The 26,381-nt window shown below is 38.2% G+C and overlaps 1 protein-coding gene across 3 annotated transcripts in view; it reads left to right on the plus strand.

Moving 5' to 3' along the window:
* The first annotated feature begins 12,562 nt into the window (after positions 1-12,562).
* HPGDS (hematopoietic prostaglandin D synthase) overlaps positions 12,563-26,381 on the plus strand; it is a 35,693-nt gene continuing 21,874 nt past the window's right edge. For 2 of the 3 annotated variants that reach the window (XM_021008413.2, XM_021008416.2), the window contains exon 1: positions 13,911-14,053. The gene's annotated coding sequence lies outside the window, so the exon portion shown is untranslated. Of the gene's footprint in view, positions 12,889-13,910; positions 14,054-26,381 lie in introns of those variants that run through there. The other variant, XM_021008414.2, reaches the window with a different exon arrangement.

The raw sequence follows: 26,381 nt of genomic DNA on the forward strand, positions 1-26,381 counted from the left end.
AAAAAAAAACAAGGGACCTTTTTTTTTAAATAAAATCATTAATTAAAGAGAAAAAAGATGTTATAGAAAGTACATTGTCTTCCATATGACATGTCTGGTCTTCAAACAATTTAATTCGGATATTCACTTTTCTTCCCCACTCAAAAAGAAAACCAGTGTTGATGGTTGATAGATGATACCTAGGAAAGTGATAACTGAATAAATGTTGACTGATCAGAATTACTGAACATGATAAAGTTTAAGCTTTTTGGAGGAAATATAATGGATCACAAAAAAAAACCCCAAAATGCAACCTGTAAATCTAAATGATAATAACAACCATAGACATTTATGTAGTGTTTCTAGGTTTGCAAAGTGCGTTATATGAACTCATTTGAACCTTACAGTAGCCCTCTGAATAGCTACCAGAAATATCATTTCCCATATTTTCCAGATGAGGAAACTAAAAATCAAGTAACTTATCCATGGTCACATAGCTAGAAAGTATTGGGGCAGAATTTGAACCCAGTCTTCTTGACTCCAATGCCTTATCCACTATGTCATAAATATACTAATATTTATTTGTATTGGATGACAAATATTCACAAATTCATCCTAGAGCCTAACTTGAATTTAAATACAAAATGATTCCATAAGTTTTATATGTCAATACTCATTAGACTGGCACAGAGTTTAGGAGTTAAGCAAAATATAGAAGTAACTTTCTTTTTAACAACTGGTATTCTTATAATGAAACTTACATAAGTGCTTTGTAGTAACAACACAGCAATTTAAACAGAAGATAATTAGTGATAATCTTAAAGATCTAAGGTTGATAATTGTAAAATGAACAAAAAGCCAATGCGTTCCCTAAAATCCCAACAGTGCCAGATGAAAGAGCAAAGCCTCTAAAAATATGTACATTGTGATCTGGGCCATCTGTTCTTTCCACAAAGAAAATCCAAGATGGTAGGATTATATGATGAACGTTGAATATTTTCCTGAGGGCAGTTTACCATTTGACATATACTAGCTGTATGTTCCCAGACCTTTTCACCTTTTCTGAATTTTTTTCCTCGTCTATAAGATGTGGATGAATGATCTCTAAAGGTCCTTTCAGGGGCTAATCTATGATCTCCTATAGGTAGACTTTCTCCAATGCTATGTTTCACATAAAAGGATACAAGATGCTTTTATTAAAGTATTAGAATTTTAAATAAACTCTGGGCTCCCATATGAGATCATTCTAAAGAGTTCACAAAAACCAATATTCAGCAACTCATTTAATTCTTTCTAAAATTGAGAAGGGCTTCAGTGCTAATCACCAAAGAATACCTTAAATTCTCCTCTTGAGAAAAGCATTATCCTTCGAGGAAGAAGACTTGCAGTCTGCGTTAGGGGGGAAAACCCACCCCTGTATTGAATTTGGAGGAAATATGCATTAATAAACATTCTACCTCCTCTTGCTCCCCATTCAAAGTTCCCATTAAGACTCATTGCTGTGCCAGCTCTATGCCATCTACCATGTGCTGGGATCAGTCTGAGAGTCTGGATGCCCACAATGTGAGATAGAGGAGCCAGTAATCAAGTTCAAGTAGGCAGATTTTCTATTTCAAAGGGTTTCATCCTGAGACTTTAATAATTATGACTTCAGCAAATTGGGGATGAGGGTGAGTGGGCAAATGTCCCTGGAATAAATCTGTTTCATTGTCATGGAATATAATTTTTCAGAAAATAACAAACCATTGAAATGGAGTTTCAAAGTGAAAATTCTTTATATTACCAATATGTCAAGGTAATTTTTTTTTAAGTTTAAGCCATTGGAAGAGATTTCTCGCCTCTTGCCTGGGCTGGGAGGATGCTTCCCGATTCCCTGATAACTTAGTATACAACTCTGCCTCCCCTGGCTTCCCCCAGTATCCAGAGTCCATCCCCTTCGCTGTCTTCCTGCCGCTGCAGCTATTCCCAAAGCTCTTGGGTTCACGTTCTGGGCTGTCTCCATTAGACTCTGAGATAAGATGGTCATTCAAGCTAAGTGCTTTCGGTTTGAGTCCTCTGGTATTTGCTGTCTCCTGTCTCTCGCTCACGGTGCTGAGCTACTTCAGATAGACTGGCCTGCCTACCCTGTGTGTGGCAGCTAGTTGACAGTTGGTGGGTGTGATGGTAAGGGCTATGCTGGAAGCAGGAAGGGCGACCTCAGAGATAATGCCCTCCCCAGGGCCTGTTGGTAGAAATTGGTTAGCAGTTGGTAGTGGTGCTGAAGAGGATGATGGGCTTAATAACAACATCAGACAGCTTTTACGAGGAGATATTAACTTCAAAGATGCAGCAAGAACAAAATGCAAACATTTTGCCCCAATACCTTGGAAGCATACTGTCTACTATATCACCTTATTCTCTGTGGAAATTAGGCTCATTTAATCTCAGATCCTGCTAAGATCACACCTAAAGGAGACTTCACTGCCAAATAAATCCTTTCTCAGATACTACCGTGTTAGGATTATAAAAGGCACTCCTCACTCTTCAGTGCCTTAATGTTGGGCTGGCTGCAAAATGTTTTCTGGACCACCATGACATTGAAGTAACTTCCAGATTCTGGAATGGTTGACTGCAAGGAGCCCTCTGTACCTTTTGAAATGCAGGTGATGAAACTCCACTCCCTTTACCTAGAATGCAAAAGAACAAATGTAGAGTCCAAAGACAGAGGCCCTGTCACAGGGCGGTATAGACTCAAAGTCAAGAAGTTCCCACGGCCTCTCCCCTTATAGCATGGTTTCTCTCTGGAAACCATCTGTGAAAGAGTAACTTATTGAGGCAAATAAGAGGTGTCTGAAGACTGAAGGCCTTTTTCAATGCCTCCAGAGCCAATCTAAGAGCCTTCTCATCAACATGTGGTTAGGTGACTATAACCAGTGACAGAATATCCACACATGTTCCATAGACTCTCTAAAGCATTTCAATTCCATGTCACTGAGACTCTCTTAAGAAGAGAGAGAGAGTCTCTTCCAGCTTTTCCACATGGGGAAGTTGTATCAGCTAAGCAAGGTGATTGAGGTCCACGCATGTACCAGCCCCCAGTTATATTCATGTGGTATGAGCTCCAAGTCCTCACCATCCTGGTTGGATTGCCCCGGACACTTTCCAGCCTATGAATGTCATTTCTCAAAATGCAGTGTCCAGAACTAAGCACGACGCTCCAGTTGTGCTCTGAACAGGGCAGAATATAGCTGGGCTGTAACCTCTGCATTCTGGGAAACTTGGCCTCTTTTTTAATGCAGCCCAGGTCCCATTAGCCTATCTGTTGTTGTTTTAAAATTTTTTTTATTAAATTTTTTTCTTAAATTTATTTTATTTTGAATGTATAGAATAAAAAGAATTTCCATAACATAGTATAATGAAAAGATGGTTGCACATGAAACTTTAAATTGATTGTGTACAACTTGCTATTCCTTTTAAATATACAACAAAGTGATCATCTAACTTTCTTTTTTTCCCCTCCCTCCCCTCCCCCATCCTAAAGATAGCTACCATTACACACACACACACACACACACACACACACACACACACACACACAACACATCTATATCTATACATCACTTCTTTCTCTGGATGAAGATATCATCTTCCTTCATAGGACCTTTGTAGTTAATTTGGGTATTTGTAATAGAATGACTTGGTTGTTCAAAGATGTTCTTGAAACAATATTGCTATTACTGTACACAATGTTCTCTTGGTTCTGCCCATTTTGCTCTTCATCATTTCGTGCAAGTCTTTCCATGTTTTTTCTAAGATCATGAAGTTTGTCATTTCTTATATCACCATAGTATTCCATCATAAGCACAGCTTGTTTAGTCATTCCCCAATTGACAGGCATCCTCTCAGTTTCCAGTTCTTTGCCACCACAAAAACAGCTGCTACAAACATTTTAGAACATATAGGTTCTTTCCCTTTTTCCCTAATCATCTTTGGAAATAGACTTAGTAGTGGTATTACTGGGTCAAAAGATAGAGGCAATTTAATAACTCTTTGGACATAATTTCAGATTGCTTTCCAAAATGGCTGGATTAGTTCACAGATCCACCAACAATGAATTAAGGTCCCAAGTTTTCCACATTCCTTCCAACATTTATCATGTCCCCCTTGTATCATTTTAGCCAATCTGATAGGTGTAAAATGATATCTCAAGGTTCTTTTAATTTGCGTTTCTCTAATCAATAATGATTTAGAGCATTTTTTCATATGACTAGAAATTGTTTTGATTTCTTCATTGGAAAACTGCCTGTTCATATCCTTTGACCACTTATCAATTGAGGAATGACTTTTTTTCTTACAGAGTTGACAAATTTCTTTACATATTTGAGATATGAGGCCTTTATGTAAGGAATTGTTTATAAAAATTTCTCTCCAGTTTTCTGCTTTCTTTCTAATCTTGGCTAAATTGCTTTTATTTATATAAAATCTTTGTAATTTAACATAATAGAAATTATCCGTCTTACACCTCACAATGCTCTCTGTCTCTTGTTTGTTCATAAATTGTTCAGCTACCTGTAAATCTGATAGGTAATATGCTCCATGTTCTTCAAATTTTCTTGCAATATCTTCCTTTATATTTAGACCATGTATCCATCTTGACCTTATCTTGATAAATGGTATAATATTGGTTTATGCCCAACTTCTGCCAAACTGCTTTCCAATTTTCCCAACAATTTTTTTTGCCAAATAATGAATTCTTGTCCCAAAAATTTAAGTCTTTGCACTTGTCAAACTCTAGGTTATTATATTCATTGGCTGCTATAAATTGTATGTCTACTCTGTTTCACTGATCTACTTTTTTTTTTGTCTTTTTTTTTTTTTTTGGTTAGGCAATGGGGTTAAGTCACTTGCCCAGGGTCACACAGCTAGTAAGTGTTATGTGTCTGAGGCCAGATTTGAACTCAGGTCCTCCTGAATCCAGGGCCTGTGCTCTATCCACTGTGCCACCTAGCTGCCCCCTTCACTGATCTACTTTTCTATTTTTTAGCCAGTACCAGATGTTTTTGATAATTACTGCCTTATAACATAGTTTAAGATCTGGTACTGCTAAACCTCCTTCCTTTAGGTTTTTTTTATTAGATCCTTTGATATGCTTGACCTTTTGTTCTTCCAAATGAATTTTGTTATTATTTTTTCTAGCTCAGTAAAATAATTTTTTGGTAATTTAATTGGGTTGGCATTGAACATATAGATTAATTTAGGTTAAATTGTCATTTTTATTATGTTGTCCCTGCCTACCCATGCACACTAAATTTTTCTCCATTTATTTAAATCTGATTTTATTTGTAAAAAATTTTTTTTATGATTTTCTTCATTTAGTTCCTAGGTTTGTTTTGGCAGGTATACTCCTAGATATTTTACACTATTTACAGTTATTTCAAATTGGGTATCTTTTACTATCTCTTCTTGCAGGGTCCTGTTGGTGATGTATAGGAATGCTGATGATTTGTGTATTTGCTTTATATCCTGCTACTTTGCTGAAATTGTTAATTATTTCAATTAACTTTTTAGTAGAATCTTTAGGATTTTCCAAGCATATCATCTGCAAAAAGATATTGTGCAATTATCTCATTGCCCGTTCTTATTCCTTCTAGTTCTTTTTCTTCTCTTATTGCTATTGCTAGGATTTGCAATACAATATTGAATAATATTGGTGATGGTGGGAATCTTTGTTTCACACCTGATCTTAGTAGGAAGGCTTCTAGCTTACCCTCATTATGAATACTGCTTGCTGATGGTTTTAGGTAAATGATTCCTGTCAATTTAAGGAAAAGTCCATTTATATACAAACTTTTGAGTGGTTTTTTTTTTTTAGGCAATTTGGGTTAAGTGACTTGCCCAGGGTCACACAGCTAGTAAATGTTAAGTGTTTGGTCTGAGGCCAGATTTCAACTCAGGTCCTCCTGACTTCAGGGCTGGTGCTCTATCCACTGTGCCATCTAGCTGCTGCACTTTTGAGTGTTTTTAATAGAAATGAGTGTTGTACTTTATCAAATGCATCTGTCGATATAATCATATGATTTTTGTTACTTTTATTATTGATATAATCAATTATGTTAATATTTTTCCTTCTGTTTAACCATCCCTATGTTCCTAGCATGAATCCTATTTGGCCATAACTTATAATCTTTAAAATATGTTATAATAATCTTTTAGCTAGTATTTTATGTGGAATTTTTGCATCCATATTCATTAATAAAATTGGTCTATAATTTTCTTTTTTTGTTTTCATTCTTCCTGATTTAGGTATCAGTATTGTATTTGCTTCGTAAAAAGAGTTTGGTAGGTCCCCTTCTTTACCTACTATTCCAAATAATTTATTTAATATTGGAGTTAGTTGGTTTTAAATGTTTGATAGAATTCACTTGTAAATGCATCTAGTCTTGATGCTTTTTTCTTAGGAAGCACATTTCTGGCTGTTGAATTTCTTTTTTCTAAAATACGTCTGTTTAGATATTCTATTTCCTCTTTTGCTAATCTAGGCAGTTTATATTTTTATAAATATTCTTCCATTTTACACAAATTGTTAAATTTACTGGCATATAATTGGGCAAAATAACTCCCTATAATTGCTTTGATTTCATCTTCATTAGTGGTATGTTCACCCTTTTCATTTTTAATAGGAGTGATTTGGTTTTCTCTCTTAAAAATCATGTTAACCAATGGTTTATCTATTTTATTGGTTCCTTCATAATACCAACTCCTAGTTTTATTTATCAATTCAACGGTTTTCTTACACTCAGTTTAATTAATTTCACCTTTAATTTTTAGGATTCCCAATTTAGTGTTTGAGGATTTTTAATTTGTTCTTTTTCTAGTTTTTTTTAAAATTGCATACCCAATTCATTGGTCTGTTCGTTTTCTATTTTATTGACATAAGCACTTAGAGATATATAAAATTTCCTCTGATTATTGCTTTTGCTGTATCTCATAGGTTTTATATGTTGTCTCATTATTGTTATTTTCTTTAATGAAATTATTGATTGTTTCTATGATTTGTTTTTTAACCTACTCATTTTTTAAGATTGGGTTGTTTAGTCTCCAGTCAGTTTTCTTCTTCTATATTCGTATGGTCCCTTATTAAGCATAATTTTTGTTGCATTACAGTCTAAAAAGGAAGCACTTAATATTTCTGCTTTTAGTTATAAAATTTTTTATGCCCTAATAGAGGGTCATTCTTTGTAAAGGTATTATGTACTGCTGAGGAAAAGGTGTATTTTTTTTCTATTCCCATTCAGTTATCTCCAGATATCCATCATATCTAGCTAATGTAAAATTCTATTCACTTCTTTGACTTCTTTCTTATTTATTTTTTGGTTAAATTTATCTAATTCTGAAAGGGGAAGATTAAAGTCCCCTACTATTATAGTACTACTATCTATTTCCACCTGTAATTCATTTAACTTTGCTTTTAAAAATTTAAATGCTACAGGATTTGGTGATATTGCTTCATTGTCTATGATATCTTTTATCATAATGTAGTTTCCCTGTTTATCTTTTTTAATTAAATCTATTTTAGCTTTAACTTTGTCTGAGATCATGATTGCTACCCCTGCACTTTTTTTTTCCATCGGCTGATGCATAATAAATTCTACTCCAGGCCTTTATTTTAACTGTGTATCTCTCATTTTTAAATGTGTTTCTCATAAGCAACATGTTGTTGGATTCTGATTTTTAATCCATTCTGATATATCCGTTTCTGTTTTATGAGTGAATTTATTCCATTCACATTCAAGAGAGTTAGTAGATATTTAAGTTGGTAATATTTGATCTCTCAGTCATCTTTGCTTGGTCTTAATTAGGTTTAAAATTATCCATACATTTGGTATCTTCTCCCCTGTCATATACCTTGTGAACTAACTGATCCTTCAATGTCGTCACCATTATGTGGCTTCTAGCAAAGATCTTTGTGTCCAATTAATCTAACCCAGGTGAATTTCTCCATCTTTTTTCTTTTTCAAGCCATTCCTACTCTCACTATAAGTATGTCTGGGACTATGAAGTTGCAGTCCGTATGTGACAGGTTCACCGTTTTTGATAATGAGAAGCATTTTTCATAAAAATCTGTGTAGGTCTTTTTCATCTTTATTCTGTTTGTTGTCCCTGTTCCATACTAGACTTTTGCTTTGCAGGTGATTTTAACTAGGACTACCATCCAAAGCTTTTCTCTGTTTTATGGTGTGATACTATTCATAATCTTCTACCATCCTTCTCTAAAAGAGATTAAAAATAATTTCTTTTCTAAACCTCTTTTGTCCTCGGCTGCCATATCATTTTGCTTACAAGTAAAATGTTTGCAGATGAAGATGGTTTAAGCTCAAGAAAGGGACTAGGGAAACCAACTAACCCCATTTTAGTGGTGATACTCTAACCACCTATATCTCAATCAATCACAACTAGTCCTTGGAGTAAGTGCTAAATGACTTTTGACACTACACAAATGTTCAAATAGGCTGAAGAAACTTGGCTATATCCAGAGATTGTCTATAAATTACCAAAGGAGTTGAGAAAGGAGATTTCAGAAATTGGAGTGAATGTGGAGTTCTTGCTGAAACCTCTGAGAAAGAACTTCCTAGGGGATGAAATAAAGGCTTTGTCTTTGGTCAGTTCTCCTCTTCCTTCCCCCACCTTCTAGTTTTGGGAGAAGAAAATTGTTGGATCTCCAATCTTCCCTGCAGTGGCCTAATAGTAATCCCAGGACAGCAGTGGCTGTCATCCTCCCATCAGTGTTCTAAACGGCATCACCAGATTAATTGGTGGTGGTGCCTGCATCATAAGGAACAAAGAACAGACTGGTCATGGATGTACGTGGGTAAAAAGCCATACCATACCTATGGAACATTCCTTATGGGGAATTTTTACCCCACAGATGAAAGAAAAGGACTTCAGAAATTGGAATCTGTGCACGCTAAGCTTGAACCTACTTTTTCCTTGAACTCTCTAAGTACTTGTGGGAGAGTGGGTCACAGACTTTTGGGGGATGTTTTATAATAACTGCTCTTATGGTATTGTTGCCCGCGTCCAGCTCAGTGGCTGTGAGAGTCTTAAACTCTCCCCAGGAATGCTAAGTACCAGTTCCTGATACCCTGCGCGGAGCAGTGAGAGGCAGGCAGATAAGATGGTGAAGCTCCGTTTATTCAAGGCACAGGACAGCGCTTTATTTCTTTGACTCATGGGAACATGCCCCAATGTAACAGCGGACAAAGCAACGAAGTTTACGTATCTTTACCACTAGGCAATACCGAGAATTTTTCTCACGCGAATACCAATCAAAGTATCCACAAGTATATTTCTTTGCAACATTCTCCTGACTGTGTCCTTCTCCCGCGCTGTTCCCGTAAAAACACCATGTACTTCTTGTTCCCGGAATGTCCCAATACTTGATACATGAACTAGCAATACTGGATATATCTTTGTGCTAGAGCTGACTGTGCTTGAGCTAGCAACATTGTTTTATAGTTTGAGCTCGCCTAGCATCAGAGTTCTGCTGACTGGGAGGTGCAAGGTCCGTGGACGGAGAACCGAGCCAGGATATTCTGCTCATGTACTAATACTCGAGAGGGGCCTTTGCCCATCAGGGAAGTCTCATGAGCAGCCTGTGGTCCTCAACGTCCTACAGATCCCTAACATGGTTATCTTAGTAAGTCCTCATTTCTAAAAGCTGCTTGAGGCTGGTGAACTAAAATGATCCTCAACTGGTAATCTTGAGGAGATAGCCCACCTGTAGGGGGTTTGAACCAATGATATTAGAGAAAGTCAACCTCAATCCCTCAGGTGTACCCTCTAGAACCCTGAAGAGAGACATGTAGCCAGCCTAGCTATATTTTCCATCAGCCACAATTAGTAGATGCTTCATGTCCATATGCCAAGGAATTAGCCAGAACTGGTGCAAATTCACAGGAGGAAACACAAGATTGAGAAATACAAAGCTTAAGAGAGAAAGGACAAAAGAAGAAGCAAGGGGAAGGAAATGGCCACAGGAACTGGCATCACCAACTCATGCCACCATGATTTATAGACACTAACTTATACTGTAAGGTGATGAAATCCTGATGAATTGTTGTTATCACAATTTTATGAGGTAATGGGACAAATACTATGAGATTGAAAGGGAGAAATGCAGTGCGAGGGAGCTAATGAACATTATTGTGAGTAGTTTTGTACTCCAAATTGGGGATATTTCTGAGGTAGTAGTTTGGAGCCCTAGTACATAAAAACAAAAAACGTTATTCAGTTTTCAGGCAATTAAACAAATGGGGAACAAAGGCAAAATAAGAATCTGAGCAAAGGGAATTTCTCTATGTTCTTGCTGAAGACTTGTCCTTTTCTAAATCAGCAGAATAGCCAAAACAAAGTAGAAGTTAGTGTCTTAGAAAAAAAACAACTTCCTTTTAAACAATTAATAGAAGTGGAACTCAGACAATAAGACTTAACAGAATTATATAACATTGTATATAACATTTCTATGATATTTCACAATTTATAAAGTAATAGCTATCTGTGTATAGGTATTTGTATGTACCTATAGGTATACATTTGATCCTGGTAACAGCTTTAAGAGGTAGATAGTACAATGATTATTATTCTACTTATGCTGATAAAAAAAAAAAACCCCAGGCATGGAAAGGCACAATGATTTTCCCATTGTCCTATGGCTAAAGCTGGCTTTTCAAATCCAAGTATTCTGACTCTAAATGTAGTGCCCTTGAGCTGTGTCATGCTGCCTTAATCTAGGAACTAAATGAATTTCAGAGTCTCTCAAGATGATCCCCTCAAAATCTAGTCTTAATATATAAATTGTTTAATCAGTTGGGGAAAAAATTGCATTGAATCAAATGATGAGGTTTTAAAAATTAATATCTAAGATGAGTTCTATTTGTTGTCCTTTGCTATCATTGTGCCCAATACAGGCAACCCCTGATGATGACAGAGAAGGGATATGGCATGATAAGATCAAAACTATATCGATAGCGCAGCATGGTAGATGGCAGCATTGGATTGAATATTGGGAGAGTTAGGCTTTCATCTCAGGTCTCCCTTCCCGAGGACCGAGGGCAATTCACTTACCATTTTAATATCTCATTTTTCTATCCATAAAATAGGGATATTTCTATTGTTACAAAGGTCAAATGAATTTATGTATGCTAAATATTACTGAAAGATTAATTCATTGATTTGGTTCATTCATTTAGCTCCTATGTTCAAAGAGTATGTTAGGTATTGGGGAGAATCAATGGAAGCTGGTAAGTGATTAGAGGAAGAGAAAGGAAAAAAGAGAAGGGAGAGGAGAAGAAGGAGGTGGAGGAAGAAGGAGGAGAAGACAATGGCAATGACAATATGGAGATTTCAAGTCTGTGTGACTGATGATACCAATCACTGACAGAAATGGAGAAGAGAAAGAGGGTAAGTGGTGTTTTGGACACACTGAGTTTGAGGTGCTGCTAGAATATCCAAGTGTTGTTCAGTTGTTTCAGTCATATCTGACTCTCTGTGATGCCTTTTGGAGTTTTCTTGGCAAAGATACTTGGAGTGGTTTGCCATTTTCTTCTTCACCTCATTTTACAGATCAGGAGGCAAATGGGGTTAAGTGACTTGCCCAGGGTCACACAGCTAGTAAGTGTCTGAGGCTGGATCTGTCAGATCAGGAAATGTACATTTGGAAGTCATATATACAGAAGTGGAAGCTGAAGATATTGGATTTTTGCCAAGGGCGAAGGGAAGGGAGTGGATTGGAGAGGAATAGAAGAGAAAGGAAAGCAAAAGAAGGGAAGAAAATTTTTATATAGCAACAATAAGAAGAAGCTCAGGGCTAAACTAGTCAGACTGAAAATCATAATAAATGGAGCAGAGAAAAAAGGACAGAACCTTGGGGAACACCCAATTTAGTAAGAGGAAAAGAATTTGAAAGTACTCTAAGTTTTTAGATATTTAAAGGACAATTACATGAAGGCTGAAGACTTGTTTTGCTTGATCCTAGAGGGTAGAACAAGGAACAGTGTTTCACAGGCAGATTTCAGCCAAGCATAAGGGAAAACTTCCTAACAATTAAAATCATACAAGAGTTGAATGAACTGGCTCAGGAGATTGTGGGTTCCTTCTCACTGAGGTCTTCGAGAAAGTGATCAATTACCACTTGTTGGAATTCTGGTTTGGGCATGAGTTAGACCAGATGCCCTGTAGCATCAGTCAGTCAACAAGCATTTATTAAGTGACTGGTATATGCCAGGCTCTGTGCTAAGCACTGGGAATACAAAGGCAGTCTCTGCTCTGAAGGATCTCGTAGTCCAATGGGGACCAGATGCAGGCAGGCTAATTGGAGATAATCAACAGAGGGAAACAGAATTAAGGGGGTGGGTAAAGCCTTCTTGCAGAAGGTGGGACTGTTGAGACTTGAAGGAAGTCAAGGAACACAGGAAGTAGAAGTGAGGAGAGAGAGAAATCTAAGCTGATGAAAATACCCAGAATCAAGAGATGAAATGTTTAGTAGAAGGAGTGGCAAGCAGGCTGGTGTCACTGGATCATAGAGTCCTTTGGGGGGGGTGAGGCAGGGCATCAGAGTGGGGAAGGAAAACTAGAAAGGTAGGAAGTGTGCAAGTTACTTGAGAGCTTTGAAAGGCAAACAGGATTTCATATTTGATCCTGGAAGCAACAGAGAGCCAATGGCATTGATTAAATAGGAGGTGACATGTTCAGACTTGAGTTTTAGGAAGACCTCTGAATGGAGAACAGGCTAGAATGGAGAGAGAGACCTGAGTAAGAGAGAACAACCATCGTACTACTGCAATAGTCCAGAAATGAGGTCATGAGGATCCGTACTGAGGTGGTGGCAGTGTGAGAGGAGAGAACGAGGACTGCAAAAGAAATGTTTTGAAGGTAGGAATGACAGGACTTGCAACTGATTGTTTATGGGTGGGGGTGGAGGTGGTGAAAGAGAAGAATTAGTCAAAGATCCCACCTAGGTTACAAGCCTGGGTGACTGGGAGGACCTTCCACAGTGGGGAGAGTTTGTGAGAGGGTGGAGATAATGAGTTCAACTTTAGATATGTTGAGTTTAAGATGACTATGACCCATCTAGTTTGAGATGTACAATAGGCATTTGGAGATGCCAGACTAGAAGTCAGATCCCTTCTAATTCTGAGATTCTTAGATTCTACAAAATTTAAAATGTTAATATTATGTAATTCAAAATCATTTATCTTTAATATTGCTATACATCCTTATATCTCAGAGATAGAATATTTACTTTCCAAATTAAGTTTTCCCAAGATGAAAATTGTTATGGTCAAAGTAACTTTAATTGCCTGTATACACAGTAATTAAATACAAAAACTCTTTGAAATATTAAAGCACTACAGAAATGTAGTGTTTTGTAGTTTATAATTGGTAACATTTTTACTATTACTTACTGAAGGCAAATGTATTTTTTCTTGAAGCTGAAAGCAGGTCTATTTTTATACTTTTCCATAAACTGAAGCAAATAAATAAATAAATAAAAGTTTAAAGAACTTGATCACATAGACATTAAGTGTCTGAAACAGGATTTGAATAGTGGTTTCCTGACCCCGAGTCCATTTCATCATCCCTATGCCAAACTGCTTTTATAACTACAAAAAAATGTAAAAAGTCTGAGAAAATATATTAATATATTTATGTTATATTAAATGTAATAGCATATAGTACCAAAATATATGTTTCAACAGTGGAAACAAGGAATTTTGCTGTATATATTTTCTAGTGTAACTTAGCTTAAGAGTTAAATTAGGAATGACATAGTAGTGCATACTTGTAAGCTCCCATGAACTTTGAATATCAAATTAACATCAATAAGTTTCACTGATATCTATGCAAAGGTCCTAGAAAGTGCCCTGAGTAACAGGAAGTCTCTACACAGTTGTTGCTGTCTGGCCACACTATTTCTTTTTAAGGAAATGAAAAGACGTAGGCAGAAGCAGTCTGCTCTTAGAGTGGGTTTGACTGCCACTTATCCATAGTGTCTAAAGTGCAGGAGAAAACAGTCCAGAAGGAAGATACAACAAAGGTAAGTGATATTCCTATTCTAGAGGTAAAAAAAGGAATGAAATAGGCTACTTGCTCTTCACTTTGCATCTTTTCGCTTTTTTTTCATTTGTATCTTCTATTTTGTAAGAGTTTTGAAATATCTGGTTGAACTTTTCTCTCCATATTGTTGCATAAACAGAATTCCTTGATCATTTCAGGGAGAGAGGTATTTATCAAAACTAAGTTTTGGCCTTCGTTTTAAAATTTTTGTACTGTTGTTTCAGTCATGTCTGACTTTTTGTGACCTGATTTGGGGTTTTCTTGGCAAAGATCCTGGAGTGGTTTGCCATTTCCTTCTCCAGCTCATTTTGCAGGCAAGGAAACTGAGGGAAATAAGGGTAAGTGACTTGCTCAGGGTCCCATAGCTAGTGTCTGAGACTGAATTTGAATCCATGTCTTCTTGACTCCAGGCTTGGTGCTCTATCTGATATTCAAAATCACAGTAATCCAGGGAAAGACTTGATGGAGCCTGAATACAGATCGAAGCATACTATTTTCACTTTCTTTTGTATTTTTTTCATAGGTATTTTTTTCCTTTTGTTCTGTTTCTTCTTTCACAACATGACTAATATGGAAACATGTTTTGCATGATTGCACATGTATATAACCTATATCAGATTGCTTCCTGTCCTGTGGAAGAGGTAGGGGAGGGAGAGAGAGAAAAATTTGGAAGTCCAAAACTTTCAAATGAATGTTGAAAAATGTCTTTACATGTAATTGGAAAAATAAAATGGTATTAAATTTTTAAACAATTGATAGTAATAGGCTTTTTTGTTTTTGTTTTTGAAACTTAGCAATGAAGAAGAAATCTTATTGGCCATTGAGAACATCTAACAGAATTTTATCTGGTATTTTCCCTTTGATGTTTTGGTGTGCATAACTGAAAACTAGTCCAGTCCATTGGCTTCTGTTTTATTTCTCTTTTAAGCACTTCACTTTGTAATAATTTGTATATCTATGAGGTATATTTTAAGAACATGCTTAAATATTTTGCCAAGAATTTTATATTTTACTGTTCTCAGGTTTCATGGGAAATGACTGTAATGCAGCTAGATTTGCTTCTAGGTCACATTTTAGTGTCAGACACAATTTAATGTCAGAAATAATAATAATGATAATGATGGTAGCTAACACTTACACATGCTTTCTATATGCTAGGCACCATGCTAAGAGCTTTACAATTTTTATTTCATTTGATCCTTCCAACAACCCTAGAAAGTTGGTGCTATTATTACCCCCATTTTACAGTTGAGAAAACTAAAGCCAACAGAGAAGTTGAGTAACTTGCCCAAGGTCACACAGCTAGTAAGTGTCTGAGGTCAGGAACTCAGGACTTCCCGATTCCAGGCTCAGCACCCTATCTACTGTGTCAGCTAGCTGCCCCTAAGTGGAATGAAATTCCATTGGAATTCTAGAAATGGAATTAAAATTCATAGCTCCCAAATGATGAATATTTTATTGGAGTAATGGTGCCTTCCTTGCAGTGCATTTAATATCCTTCGAGCCTTTTAATGATCTTATAATCAACAGCTAATGAAAACATAGAAGTGGTTATTTGCAAATGTAGCACCTCCCCCCACCCAACTCTCACCAGAATTGCTCTTTCAGATTCAGTGTACTCTCCGAGTGCACAATCCACTCAAATCAGTAGTTCACAAGCCCCCCATCAATGTGTTTGCTTTTGTTCTAGTCATCTAGAGGACACAACTGGTTCAAAGCAGATATTTAATGAATACTAAAAATAAATACATAAAGTCACAACAGAACATCACCTCCTGCCCATAAATCTGACGAAAAAATAAACACACTATCAGTGCATGAGTAGTGCCATGCATATTTAGAGAAAAGTATGGCTAAGGCACATATTTGGAGAAAAGTATGACACAACGCTAAGGCCAAGGCATTCATGTGTTCTGATGATTTCATCATGCTACTCTCATCGAGCCTGCTTCCCCCTGTGCACAGCATCTCTGCTAGGTGTGACATTCCACTAGTCCCATGATAGCTTCTTATGATTTAGCTGGGTGTTGTTCCATTGATCTCCAGTGGGTTTGTATTGACCACTGGCTATATAGTCTTATAGACATTGGGCCCTCCTGGGCTTCAGCTCTTTAGGATTACCTGTCCTAAGGTCTAGTGGCTAGAATCTCTTCCTAATAAGGGCAGACTTACAACTCGTTAGTCATGGTACCACACACAGATGCCACACAAAGTAGAATGCTTGCTTCTAAGCTAATATTAAGGCATTTCTTTTCAGAACTCAATGTCTAGGCAGAGATCATAGCCCTCTATTGCAGACAACTATCTTAGATATTCCCAAGATCCTACCTGGGTTAGCAGGTAAATGAATTTAAGTCAGAACCAAATCTAGGCTACAGAGACAAATATTGGTCTCCCCTTCCTACCTCTTCCCCCAAGCCAGCTTCACTGCCTTTATAACACATCTTTGCCAACAGCAAAATCCCAGGAAAAAAAAATTTGACTCCTTTACAAATGTAAAGGTCTACACCTGGCAAAAGACCCATACATTTTTTATTGATCGGTAAGCATTTATCTCTCATCTGGTCATTTGACTAGAACTGACCCAGTATCTCAAGCATGGGGAACAGCCTAAAGTCAGCTAAAAGTATACAGAAAAGCAATAAGTGAAAGTCAGATTCTTTACTACTTGCTTTGATCAGATCTTGTTTATTGAATGTTGGTGTATGGTCATTGCTAGAAGTGAAATGGACCTTGGAGATCCCCTCACTTTATAATGAGAGAAATGATTATTTCTCTTATATTGATAACCAATTATTGAATTAGAACTAAGGTTTTTCCCCTTTCCTACTTCCTCATTCAGAAATCAGCCCCCGTAGGTTATTCAGTCAGCCTTTGAAATATAGGTCTGGTAATGAGAGGGAAAACTCAGATCTGTTCAAAAGTAAAGAAATTTTAGTTTAGGTGAATTGATGGATTCTGGCCCATTGTGTTTTACTCAGACAGTTTTAGGGAAAAGTGGATTCTCCCTTTTAACTACATTAACCTAGGCAGGGTGATATGGGTATAGATAAGTCTCTTTGACCAAGCCCACCTCTCTTTATAATATTTGTTCTTCTCATTCAGAGTTAACTACCACCCTCAGCAGCACCCGCTCTTCCAAGGGCATATAGGTGTTGAGTGGGTTCCATGAGTGATCTTTGGCATTTGAGAGAACCACTGACCCTTTTTATTAATTATATACTGGCATGATTAATAAAATGATTAATTACTCAGAAACTATGTCTCTTGAACTTTTTATATGTCACCAGAGACATGGATATTTCAACCCAAAGAGGTCCTAGGATCATAGAAATAGAGCAGATAGCACCTCAGAGACAATACGATTAATTCAACCCTCCTTTTACATATGGGAAACTAGGAGCCTAGGGAGATTGTATAATTCTCCCAAAGTCGCACAGACAATCTGATGTAACCCAGAACGGTGCTCTTTCCACTGACTTAGTAGGCCTTGAAGTCACAACTCTAACTCTTAGTACAGTTGATTTTATTCTGTACCACCTGTTTTAGGCCTTGGGTAGAACATAGAACTAAATATTATGCCTGCAGGGCACAGAGCACATTTGAAATACTATAGTGTATATAGATAGGACCCCAGCATTTGGATATATCTGTCTTTATGTTACTGGTAAGGTAGACATAGCAAGGAAGAACAATTGTCAACTTTACAAATTGTTTTTATTTTTACCCTTCAAAATAACGAGCCATCAGTTGATTACATCCTTGTAGGCCAAGAAATGTGTTAATAAGTGAAACTGTGTTTGAATTTTGCTGATATGTTTAGGTTTCCCAATTCTTGAATTTTACAGGAAGAAGACAAATCATTTAATTAATCAATTATAAAGCATTTATTAAACACCTACTGGACAGCTCAGTGGAGCAGTGGATAGAGCTCCAGGCCTGAAGTCAGGAGGACTTGAGTTCAAATCTGGCCTCAGACACTTGCTAGCTGTGTGACCCTGGGCAAGTTGCTTAATGCTGTTTGCCTCAGTTTCCTTATCTGTAAAATGAGCTGGAGAAACCCCAAGGAAACCCCAAAAGGGGTCACAAAGAGTCCAACAGCACTAATCAACTAAACAACAACATGACACCTACTGTGTGTCAGGCACTACCCTGAGCACCGGGATACAGATGCTAAAAGGAAATTATCCCTGCCCTCGAGAAGATTACATTCTTCAAACACTTTCACCAAAAACGTAAATCAAGGCATTGTCGTGCAGTATGTGTCTGAGGCATGATTTGTCCCCATGTCCCTCTGGCTTCGGCACTGGCTCTCTGGCCCTACCCATGTTGCCCCTTGGCAAATCAACAAATACTTTGTAAAGGCCTCCTATATCCTAGGGGCCTAGGATACATTTTTTTTTTTTACTGATACAGTTTCTGTCCTTATGGAGCTTACCCTCTATTGTAGGATGTATATGGTGGTGAAGGGGAACAGTAATATAAGTACATAGGTAAGCATAATACAAGGTAGGATTTTTTGGAGGGCAAGGAGAGGTCCAGACAAAGGGCTCTAGGATCTTCTGAGGAGAGACAGAGACAGAGAAAGAGACATAGAGACAGAGACAGAGAGACTGAGAAACAGAGAGAGAGAGGAATATGCTTTTACCAGGGGGCATCTGGGAAGGCTTCATGTAGGAAGGAGCCCTGGGCTGAGCAGGACTGTGAAAGAAAGAAATGAATTGGGGTTACATTCTAGGCATGGGTAATGCTCTGTGATATATCCAGGCAGGTGGCAGCATACTGAGGTTGGAAAACAGCTAATAGTCTAGTATGACTGGAATACAGATGCCATCTTGGGAAGTAATGTGGAATAAGGCTAGAAAGGTAGGCTGGAGTCAAATTGTGGTGGGCCTCTGATACCAGGGTAAGGAAGCACTTTATCTTAGTGCTAATAGGAAGACGCTGAAGGTTTAAGCAGGGTTGTGACATGGACACAAGGGTTAGAAAAATACTTTGGCAGCAGTGTGGGAGATGCATTGGAAAGGAAAGAGATGGCAGTGGGCAGAGAGACCTAAATTAGGAAGCTATTATAATAGTCAAGGAGAGAGTGATGAAGTTCTGAAGTAGTGATAGAAACAATAAATAGAGGCAACATAAATACATGAAAGGTTGTGGTGGTAAAATCAGTGGTACTTGGTAACTGATTGGACATGGGAGATGAAGGAGTGTGAGAGGTCAAAAATAGAAAGGAAGAAAGGAAACAAACATTTATTAATCAATTAATCAATAAACACTTATTAAGTACCTACTGCTACTATGAACCAAGCACTGTGCTAAGCACTTTACAAATATTATCTCATTCGATCCTAAAACAACCTTGTGAGGTAGGTGCTACTGTTATTCCCCCCCTCCTTTTTTATAAAGTTGAGGAAACTGAGGCAGACAGAAGTTAAGTGACTTGCCCAAGGTCACATAACTGAGACTATATTTGAACTCAAATCTTCCTGACTCTAAGCATCCCCTGTGTCACCTCTAGGAACATTTGTCTTAGGCAAATGACTCTAAAACTTCCAGTCTGGGTGACTGAGTGACTGGGAGGATACAGCAATAAATGCAGAGGAATTGGGGGTGGGGAGTGCTTTTAATTAGTCAGTCAATAATCTTTTATTAAGCCCTTACTACGTGCCAGGCACTGTGGTAAGTACTGAGGATACAAAGAAAGGTAAAAACATGGTCCCTGCCTTCAAGAAGTTCACATTCTAAGGAGGAGACAGCATGCAAATAATTATGTACATTCAAGATATATGTATATACATGTATATATACATATATGGATACATACAGATAGAGTAAATGGAACATAATCTCAGAAGACATTAGCAGTAGGAAATAGGGAGAAGAGGCACCCAAGAAAAGTCTTTTTCATGAGGTGTGATCTCATTTTAGACTTGGAAAAAGCCAAGTTGGGAGTGAAGTGAAGAGGGATACCATTGCAAGAATGAAAGACAATGGATGACGAAGCATGGGACCGGAAGATGGCAAGAGGACCAGTGTCTTCAAATCTTGGAATTTGTGAAGGGGAGTAAGAATATGTGGAAGGGAGTAAAATATAAAAAGACTGGAAAGGTAGGAAGGACTCAGGCTGCAAAGGGCTTAAAAGGCAAGCATGATCCTCGAGGCAATAGGGAGCTGCTTTAGGAAGATCACTTTGGACTTTGATCACTTGGAAGCTTAGTGGAAAGAGGCTTGAGCCAGGCAGATCCATAAACAAGCTAAAGCAAGGCTGAGGTGATGAGGGCTTGCACCAGGGGAGTGGCAATGTCAGAGGAGAGACAGGAGCATATTCAGGAGGTGCTATAAAGGTAAAATGGACAGGTTTTGGCAATAGATTGGATAAGGAGGGGTGAGAAAGAATGAGGAGTCAAGAATGACACCTAGATTACAAGCCTAGATTAATGGTTTGCAGGATGATGGTAATTAGGAAAATTAGAAAGCAAGGATGACCTGAAGGGGAAAGATAATGAGTTCAGTTTTTGACATGTTGAGTTGTAGATGTGTGCAGGCTGTCCAATATAAAATGTCCAACAGACAGGCTGGAGATTGACAGAGAGTTTAGGGCTAGATTAATAGACCAGAAAACTATCTGCATTGAAATGATAAATGAAGTCATGAGAGCTGATGAGATCACCAGGCAAGATAGCATAGAGGGAGAAAAATAATAACCCAGACCAAAGTCATCTGCAATTGGTGTCCCTGCTTCTCTTCTCAGCCTCTTAAAGTCTCCCATGAAAGAGAGGAGAGATATCGGCAAGTGTCTGGTGGAGATGGTCAGATCAAGTGAGGATTTTTTTTTTTAAAGAATGCTTGTAGGCAGCAGGAAGCAGCCCCATAGATTAGAAAAGATTGAAGATTACTGAGAAAGTGGAAATGATAGAGGGAGCAATCTCCTGGAGAAGAAGGAAGGGAATAGAATCAAAGGTATATTTAGAGAGGTTTACCTTGGTAAGGAATGTCTATCTCTTTGTGTGAAAAAGGAGTGAAGAAAGTAGGAGAAGACATCCAAATGACATGAGATGATGCAAAGGGGAGTATTGGAAGCTTTAAATGGATGGACCCAATTTTTTCAGTGAAGTATGAGGCAAAGTCCTCAGCTGGTAGAATAGTGGAGAAAGATGACATGGGGGGCTTGAGGAGGGATGAAAAAGTTTGGAATAGCTACTGTGGTGAATGGGATTGGGAACTGATTGGGAAGTATAAAGGATTGCCTTGCTCCAGTGATAGCCTGGTTGAGTTTGTGTAACACAAATTTGTAGTAGATCCAATCAATACAGTTTTGTGATTTTTCTCCAGCTTGATTCAGCAGCTGGTGAATAGGAGTGAAGGCACTGAATGGAGGGAGTAATCCAAGGTTGAGGCTTGGCAGGGCAAGATCAGGAATAGGAGAAGGAGGTAAGGGACCTGAGAGAAGATGAGTGGAACTGATTCACCAAGGAGTTGAGATAAAGAGAGTGTAGCCAGTGCAGGGGTAATGGCCTGAGGATTGGAAGTCACTGTGAGGGTGAAGGGGCTTAGAAGATGGATAGTAAAGAAAAAGATGAAAATGACAGAAGATAATATTCAGATAAAAGAATTCCAGAGTTCATGAATGTGGAAGTGGAATACTTTTGGTTGATAAATGGCAAGATCAAAGATATGACCAACTCTGAGTGGAGCTGAGGTGGAGGTGAGAAGTAGGCCATGGAAAATGAGTAGGTTGAAGAACTAGGAAGTCAGGGTGTATGAGGGAGTAGTAATATGAATGTTGAAGTCCTCTACTATGAGATCAGGAGTTGGGGAGGAAAGACCATGAGCTAGACACTGAACTCCTTGAGAAGGGGAGGAGAACATCCCGGGGGTCACTAGACTAACAGATTAACCAGAATCACATGAGGTTAGCTACCAGGTTACAATGTGCTAAATAGGTATTGTAAGTTTGTCCAGCCAAAGGCACTTGTAGTTTTATGGTCCAATAACAATTCAGTTCCCCAGCCATTTGTTAAGTATCTCCTGTGTTCAAAGTCTGGTGCTACCAAACATAGGTTCAGGGGATAGATACAAAACTCACACCAAAAAAACAACAACTATTAATGAAATTGAAGCCTTAGTATTTATATAAAGATGTATTCGTCTAAAGAAGTCATATGGGCCCTTTGAACTATAATACCCTTAACCCATGTAAAGTTTTGATGACAACTTAGTAACAGTTCTACAACTTTGTTTTAAAATGCTTAAATCATTTAATTATTTGTTGGAAATGATCTGTCTATCCAAAGATTCCTCATGCCATATTTTCCTATTACCACAAACTGTAACCAAAGACATACTTTATATAACTGTTGTGTCAATCAGTCATTTCCAACTCTTCATGGCCCCGTGGACTACACTCTCCATGGGAGTTTCTTGATGAAGAGTGGTTTGCCCTTTCCATCTTCAGTGGATTAAGGCAAACAGTTTAAATGACTTTCCCAGTTAGTAAGAATCTGAAGATTTGAACTCAGGTCTTTCTGACTCCAAGCCCAGCACTCTAGCCGCTGTGCCACCTAGCTGCCTTTTTATATTGCCCGTCAATTTTAACTATTAACAAGAAAATGTGGGGAAAAAAACTAAACTTCTGTTAAAGTGTTAGGAAAACACCAGTCTTCTCTTTCATCTGCAAATGTAATACCAAGAGAATCTGAACCAAGATCTGGTTTCAAATTCTGGCTCTGTTACTTTAGCAATGTCTAAAGTGTGATGTACATTAGTAGTAATGTTTTATTATCCTTGAAAGACAGTGTGGAATAGCGGAGAAAGTTCTGGGTCTGGTGTCAGATAGATCTGGGGTCAAACCTCCTTCTGATCATGGTTACCCTGGATGAGTCCCTTAACCTTTCAGCCTCAGTCAGTCTCCTTTCTCAGAAAGAGGAATGATAATATTTGTAGCATCTGCCTCACAGTGTTGTGAGGCACAAAAGAGAACGTATGGAAAGTTCTCGTAGTCTATGGTTTCTGGTGCGCTGTCAGCAACAGCTGGTATTCTACATGAAATTAGTCATGGAAATCCTCAGCTGGAATTGTCTTTCTCTATTAACTTTTAACAAAGAACATTATGACACATAAAGTTTTTCCTGGTATTAGTGATTGTTCTTAGCAACATATGCCTTAGCCCAAGGGTGGGGAACTTGCTGTCTAGAGGCCACATGTGGCCCTCTAGGTCCTCAAGGGTGGCCCTTTGATGGAATCCATTTCCTTCAGTCAAAGGGCCACCCTTGAGGACCTAGAGGGCCACATGCGGCCTTGAGGCCAGAGGTTCCCCACTCCTGCCTTAGCCTCTTTGGTTTGGGGTTTGAAAACACGTATGGACATGAACACCTGAGGAACAAAAATGCTTCCAGTTGGGGATCTTGGTATCTATAGTTACCAAGAACAGAGATCTCTTTCCCAGGAAGGATAATTACACAAGTAATGACAGGAATGCAGTATGAAGGTGCCGCCTCTTTAATGAGCTGTGACTGTTGAAAAGATGTTCGGAAGAAAAGATAAGTATTTGTCCTCTGTTTGTGGAGTTAAGACAGTTACCATGATTAGACTTAGAGATTGTTCTTATAGCAGAGAAAGATAGTTGCCTAGCTATTGAAGAATTTCAAAACTGACCTTTTGACTTCAATGAAGTAGTTTAGATGAAATTTTAAAAGAAGCAGGGAAAGGCCCCCAGTTGGTTGGAGGGGATCCTCTAGGGAAAATTTACAGAAGATATGGACTGGACTAGCATAGAATGAGAATAGGGGGTGGGTGGGCTGTGACCTGTATAAGGGAATGGAGTGTTTATATAGAGCCACTCACTACGGAAATGCTTCAGGGAAGTACGGGGTAAATTATGCTCTTCTTTTTCCCAACTTGAAGACTTCTCATTTGCAGAGTTCATTAGGCACTAACTGGTGCTATCTGGTTTATGACCAATTGTTTTTAAAATGTGTCATCCTACGTATTTCTATATTGTATGAGTAGTTATAGGAACATATAGGAACACAGATTCGAAAAACTTTAAATGTGGGTTTGGTTCAACCACCAATTTTAAGGAATTGAAAAAATATATAAAGCATATAAATATCTCACAATATGTCTTTCAAAAATAGCCATACCAAAATGAATGAATGAATGAACGAATGAATGAATGAATGCAAATAACCATATCCAGGATGGCAAAGGTTGGACACGAGGACAGGAGTGCAGGTATCAAAATGCCATGTGAAAGAGGCATTGAATTTAGTTTGCTTGATCCCAGAGGGCAGAAGAAGGAGAAATGGTCGAAAGCTGAACATATTTAGGCTAAATGTAAGAAAAAACTTAGGAATAATTAGAGCCATCCTAAACTGGAAAGGTCCACCTCAGGGGGGGAGTCAACGTCCCTCTCCCCAACACCCACTGAAGGTCTACAGGTGAACACTGGACCACCCTTTATCTGGTACATTATAGACAAGATTCTTGGTGAGCTTGGACTAGAGTATTCCTGGAGTCTGTTCCAATTCTGACATTCTATGATACATATTTTTATTTATTAAAACAACAACAACAGCAACAACACACGTCCGCTTGACCGGCCTGCTAAAAAATTTTTCAAATGAAAAACAAATTTAGTAGTAACTAGGGGGCAGCTCTATATCCATTAAGCTTTCTGACTCAGGTCAGCTGCTGACTCCTCCAGGAAGCTTTGAATAATCATCCCTTCCATCTGTCTAAGGGAAGGGAAGCTCCCACACAAGCAAGGACCTTTTGGGGGGTCTTTTTTATCCTAGCACATAGTAGATACTCAATGAAAGTTTGTCGATTGATTATTAGTGGCCATTTCCTCCAGAAATTACTTTCTATTTTCCTATCTGAGTCAATGCTACATTCCTCTCCTCTCCCCTCAGCATCCCCTTCCCTCAGTATCCATCCTTCCTGCCCTCACCCACTTCCCTAGCCTGGGGAACATATGTTTCTTGAGCTAGGTGCTGGGGTGCAAAGACGCAGCCCAGACCCTGTTCTCCAGGCACTTACTCCTCCACTAATAGTTGGGCTCCATTTTGTTTTCCCTTCTATGGATCAAGGTCACTGTTTTCTATCAGTCACCTTCTATTTTCCTATAGAATAATCACTTGCTTTTTCATTCTGTGATTTATCCTTCCTATCACCCATGTCTATAGTCTGTACAGTTATCCCTTCGGCGGCCCCGTAATCTGGAAAATCCGCTTAAAATTTTCTTGGCCCTCCCTTTGTATCAGAGAAGAAGAAATTGTGTATATTTATGGGATTAAAAGATAAAATATGTTGGTTGATATTATACAATATTATATATATGCACATTTTATGCATTTCTGAGTTTCTAAACTTTTTATGTGTCGTCTTCTGGCCTTTGTGTGTGGTCTGTGGCTTCCATAAAATTCCCCCCAAATTCCCATTTAATTTCTTACGCTGACCTGACATATATTGAAACTGTGATAAGGAAAGTCAGATGTGGAAGGGATAACTGTATTTGTAAGTGACTTGAAACACCTCCCAGCCTTCCAATGAGAGCTGAAGTCACCCTCTGAAGGGCTGATATGTCACACAAAGGCTTTTCCCAGAATGCATTTTCAAATGCCAACAGTTGCTAATGCTTTGCTTGTTTATATAGCCTTCATCATTCATTTGTATTTAGTCTGGCTAGCAAATACCAGTTGTTAATTAGATGGTAATGGTATACAGTTGGATGCTCTGGGTAAGAGAGGAGTGGTCCACATGAGAGGCTCTTCATTCCCATTTCTCTTCATGCCACCATACCAGACTACATCCAGTAGAGTAGGCTCTTTTGGTTGATATGGCAGTGGTAACCATAGGGTTTACCATAGTGGTTGGGGTATCTAAAACTACTGTGTATTAGTTTAAATGGAAAACTTATTCTACTTTCCCCCCCCCCCCTGTAATCAACTACTCTTTATGAAAGTGATTTTAAAGCTAAGGTATACCTTTTTTTTTTTTTTAGGCAATTGGGGTTAAGTGACTCGCCCAGGGTCACATAGCTAGTTAAGTGTCAAGTGTTTGGTCTGAGGTGGTATTTGAACTCAGTTCCTCCTGACTTGAGAGCTGGCGCTATGTCCACTGCACTACCTAGCTGCCCCCTTTAATGGAAAACTGAGTGAGAAAAAGGAAGTTCATATGAGTTATTTCTACTATTTCCAGCAAATACCAAGGTGGTGTAACTAAATAGCCAGAAGGATACTTCCAATTTTAGTCTCTCTGGGTCAAAATTAGAAATTAGAAGTAAATTCTTTGTATGTTTGAGGATG

This window comes from Phascolarctos cinereus, unplaced genomic scaffold (genome assembly GCF_003287225.1).
Source record: "Phascolarctos cinereus isolate Bilbo 61053 unplaced genomic scaffold, phaCin_HiC Scaffold_9;HRSCAF=440, whole genome shotgun sequence".
Taxonomy (NCBI): Eukaryota; Metazoa; Chordata; class Mammalia; order Diprotodontia; family Phascolarctidae; genus Phascolarctos; species Phascolarctos cinereus.